This window comes from Mixophyes fleayi, chromosome 6 (assembly GCF_038048845.1).
Source record: "Mixophyes fleayi isolate aMixFle1 chromosome 6, aMixFle1.hap1, whole genome shotgun sequence".
NCBI classification, from domain to species: domain Eukaryota; kingdom Metazoa; phylum Chordata; class Amphibia; order Anura; family Limnodynastidae; genus Mixophyes; species Mixophyes fleayi.
Window position 1 is genome coordinate 5039449 of NC_134407.1, and position 5209 is coordinate 5044657.

The 5209-nt window shown below is 43.7% G+C and overlaps 1 long non-coding RNA gene across 1 annotated transcript; it reads right to left on the reverse strand.

The window, feature by feature from the left end:
- Positions 1 to 690: 690 nt before the first annotated feature.
- LOC142160157 (uncharacterized) lies at positions 691 to 3270 on the reverse strand. Its single transcript, XR_012693075.1, has 4 exons — positions 3126 to 3270; positions 1577 to 1634; positions 975 to 1071; positions 691 to 818 (listed from the first exon to the last, which is right to left on the reverse strand). It is a non-coding gene; the product is annotated as an uncharacterized LOC142160157 (long non-coding RNA).
- Between the last annotated feature and the right edge of the window lie 1939 nt (positions 3271 to 5209).

A 5209-nucleotide genomic window follows, 5' to 3' on the forward strand; every position in this document is an offset into this window, starting at 1 on the left:
TGGTCCCGCCCACATGAGGCCAGTTCAAGAATTCTTTCCAGGGCCTCTTTCAGTTCCCAATTCACCCCTGTTACAGTTACTTCCCCAATAATGTTTCTCAATGGCACATCAGCGCCACCCCGTTGTGTCTCCCCTCATTAATACTATTACCCCTCCCCCCACGCACAAACACTTTAAAGACCATTCCCTCAGTATATTACTTCCCACACATTCTTATCCCTCCACATCCACAAGCCCACTCACAGCTGCTGCATATTCAGTCATTCCCACCTAGCTCCCACTCACCTGCAAGACCTGAGTCATATCAAGACACACACAGCACCATAACACTGCATCCCGGACACACTATCAGCATGGACAATATGTGTTGTATACTACACTACTACACTCATCCATCTAAAGAACCAGTCCCACATATTGGAATTGCTTTTTATTTGATGGTGGGGAGGAAACAAGGGCTCAGTGGTTATATCACGGTTAGGTAGGGTAGGATCCAGAGTCTAACGGTTGATGATGATACGTGCCACTGTTGGTACGTGCCGCCTTTGGTATGTGACGCTGTTGGTACGTGCCGTCTTTGGTATCGGTAGGGGTCCCATCCTGGTGGAGTGAATTTTGGTGGAGTGAAGGGTGGTGTTGCTGCGGAGGGAGTACCTGCCTTCTTCAGGTGCAAGTATGGGGATTAGCCCGTACTTACACCTGAACAAGGTGGGTACTCTCTCCGCAGCATTACTTCACTGATTACAAAGGCGGGCGGCTCTCTGATGCTTAGGTGTTACTTAGCATGCCTCTTGTTCCTCTTTTTCTTGGAGTTCTTCCTGCAAAATGAAGAGAAACCTGGTAAATGACAAAGGTCTAGGGAGCCATGTGCACATTACAGACATTTTAGCAGGGCATACATATATATACTGTGAGGGGAAGACACTGGGAAAGGGGTTGGAAGTGTGTACATTTGTACTAGATTTTTAACTTACTTTGGAGGCTCCTTTAGCCGTTCGTACGGTGTTTCTTTATACTCGTTCTTCATGAAAAGTTTTTTCCAGAAGCTCATTATGGTCCCAGAAGGTTTTTCTATAGATAAAATGCAAAAAAAGAGTCATACTGGTGTATTGAGATCTCCAATTGCCTGTTTAGAACAGAAACTCGCCCGAGATTCAACAGAAACAGAAACGTTATCTGATGTGGCAACACTTAATATTTTCAGATGGAATACACCATTTAAAGTACATACTTGTGGGACTACAAGTGGCAGCATGCACATGGGCACAGCTTGATACATTTACCCCCTGGGGTCCAAAACACTTGACTGATCTTCCAATATAAACATTCTCCCACAACTAGCCTAATATATAGGAATATGTCTATCTGGGGGCTACAGTAGAAGTGAGCCCCCCAGGGCTGTGGCTGCTTCCTAGAAGGGGAGATTTAACAAATTCCTTTTCTGAATGTTTTTTTTTATTATTATTATTATTTTTCCTGCTCAAGTGTGTCCCTGTTCATTGATATAGTTTTTAAATGCCAGAGGGGAAGAATTCAGGGTTTAATACAATTACAGAACTTTAACCACTATGCTTACCATTCTTCTTGGTCCAATCATATTCGTCGAAATTAATTACATCGAGATCATCAAAGTCCTAAAAATAGTAAAATTATACATATGAATAGATCTTGGCATTGCAATGTGTGAATAGTATGTAATATGTATGTAATAGTAACCAGTATGCATATCACTGGAATACATTTATTCCTGGCAGTAATAACATTTATAATTAAGGACACCTCGGACAACTTCTATCTCTTTAACATTCAAGTACCAACAGCAACATTCTACTAGCAGTACATTAATCATACTCGCGTTGGCACAAAAGTTACACTATCATAGATGTCAGCTTCAATCCTACACACAGTTGATAGAGGTTTATTCTAATAATTAATAATTATATTGCTAGTAATTTCTGCATAGCTTTACTTACCATTGTGTAAACAGGTAGTTGGTCTTTGTTGTTTTAGACTTGTAACAGCCTAGAGGGCCTAATATATAGTATTTTGCAGCATGACATCATAATGATGTTATACACATTATGACCTATTATGACCTCGCAGCCATTATTTGCTAATTAAAGTGACCCCAACAATATTTACATGTTTCAATGTTTTGGGCATTGCATGTCATTAGTTTAGAAACAAATATTAAAACAAAAAAGTTCTAATAGTGGTCGTGCGAGGTTTTCTTGTGAATGCACATGGTTCCTAATGTATGGGTCTTTGTTTTTTAATTTGACGTATAAACCAAACCTCCCAACATGTCAATAGGCTATTGAGGGACACTAAAATACAGCTACTAACATTCAAAAACATTAACACTCAACCTGTAAGCTGTAATAAACTATAAAATGACCGGTGAATTGGGGGTCCTAAAGAAAGATTCTTGTGAGATATGTATAAACATGTATTTATATTAAAATAAAAAGAATGGATGTTTCTCAGATAGGAAAGCACAGTTAAATAAACGTGTGCTGAGAGGATGCAGATAAGGGAATACATATCACATAAACTGTAAATAAAGGCTTATCTGAGACATACTTGACTACTTTTGAAAAATTAATTTCAGGGAGATTGTGCAAGTAGCACCTAGACGCAGCGCACTGTCAAAGGGGGCGTGTCCTGCTCTGTCCAAAGGGCGTGTCTAGCTCTAGCCGTGGGCGTATCTAGTACCTAGTACCGCCCAGGAGCGTGTCCTGCAGCACCAGTTGGAACTTTTATCTTTGTGTGTAGTTTGTGTATAGGTGGCACGTCACCAGAATCTGTATGTGTAACAGGGTTGTGCTTATGGTAACTGGTTGTATAAATAGCGCAAGGTGAAAAAAAATCCCTATTTTATAGCATTCATAGAGCTTGATACATTGGCCCTAAATTCTTTAAATATCAAAAATCTATCAAACTTTAATAAGTGACTTAATTGTAATATAAGCCTTGTGCTGACTCACTTAGTTCCTTGATATATGCATATACTGACTAGTGCGCCTATGCTAGCCAGGGCCGCCATCAGGGAGGTACAGGGGGTACTGTTGTACCGGGCCCGGGCTCTCCAGGGGGCCCGGTACAACAGCTCAACACAAACTTACCTGGGGGCCCGCTGTCTTACAGTCCACTGGTCTCCGCGACTCTGCGCTGATGTCTTCAACCTGTCACCGTGACAGCCAGGCACCAGAATGCGATCGCAGGGGTGGAGGAATCATGTGACAGCCAGGCAGCTGCCAATCATGATCGCAGGGGAATCATTGGTCCGCCCCTGCGATCATGTGATCCTCCTTTGTCACTGACGGTGTGGTGTGACCTGACGTCACACCACTGTTCCCTCCGCCGCAGAGGAAGAAGAAGAAGAAGAAGCAGAAGAAGGAGAAGGAGCAGCGGAGCAGCAGCTGCAACACCTCTAACTGTAAGTATATTTTAAATATTTTATTTTTCAGGTTTTTCTGTTTGGGGGAGCAGCGCTCATCGGGGGGGAGGGCCCGGCCCGTACTGGGCCCCATGATTACTGATGGCGGCCCTAATGCTAGCACAAACTCACGTGTGTGGTTATCCTACCTTCTCGTGAGCTCTCCCAATATTCTGGGAAAGTGGGCAACTGAGAGAAGCACAGACACACACAGACACACACACATGCACACACAGACAGACAGACACACACACACACACACACACACAGGGCACACAGACACACACACACACACATGCACACACACAGACAGACACACACACACACACAGGGCACACAGACACACACACACATGCACACACACAGACAGACACACACATGCACACACAAAGACACACAGACACACACACACAGACAGACAGACAGACAGATACACAGACACAGAGAGACACACAGACACACACACACACACACACACACACACAGACAGATACACAGACACAGAGAGAGACACACACACACAGACACACACACACAGACACACACACACACACACACAGAGACTCACACACACAGACAGACAGACAGATACACAGACACAGAGAGACACACAGACACACACACACACACACAGATACACAGACACAGAGAGAGAGAGACACACCCACACACACACACACACACACACAGATACACAGACACAGAGAGAGATACACACACACACACACACACACACAGATACACACAGAGAGACTCACAGTTATATTCTGTGTGCAGGACAATCTCATTGGCCAATTATCCTATGTAATGACTACATCTGTGTACTGGAGACCAATTTCTTTTAGTACAGATCTATTCCAGAAATACATTACCTAATCTCATTGTCCCCGTTTATGAAGGGCAGTGACCATTTCTTGTAGTATGGAAGGCACAGGAGATGCGGGAGTTTAGCCTACCTAATATCCTGGGAGTCTCCCGACATTCTGGGAGAGTAGACAGCTATGATCCAAGAGCCACAGTGGCCCTCCTCCCACAGATTAACATTGTCCTGTGTAGTACTCCCAGGTAGAGAAACAGAGTAAATAATAGAGTAGTTTACTTGTCAGGAGTCCTGGTTTCTGTGGACTGAGAACCTTGGTACAGTACCATACTCTCACCAGTACTGACCTGACACTTCAATGTATTGGTAAATCTTGAATCCTGCCCTGACTATACTGTGAATCTTTTTTACATAGTGCAAAGAAAGAAAATTACCAACCGCAAAGCATTATGTGTTATTTACTTTATTACATTAGTCTGAGTCATCATTTATTTCCTTATTTTCTATGTATTCCATTCATATAAATAGTGTTATCGGGGTGACATATTAGGTATAGCAAGAAATGTTGGTGTGTGTAGCTCTACGCTCCGTCTCCGTTCCTATAGGTACCTGTAATCCCCGGTGGTCTAGTGGAGGTGGAAGTGGGGCAGAAGTCCAGTGGGCAGAACGCGCTACCGCGCATGTGCAAAGCCGCGATATCGGAAGTTCAGCTTTCGCGCCGACACTTACTCTCCTTAGACTCTCCTCAGGATTCTGTGAGTGCCCAAGTTGTTCTTCAACCTCAGTGTTATCGCCAGGCACTGATTTGTCTGTTTTGGAGGTGTCAGTAACAGACGCACACTCTGAGCGACAAGGTGGTGCATGTGAGGTTAAGAAAGATGCACGACCGCGTTGGGCACTTTGGTTTGGAATGGCCATTCTAGTGCATATACCATTACCAGCAGTAGCAG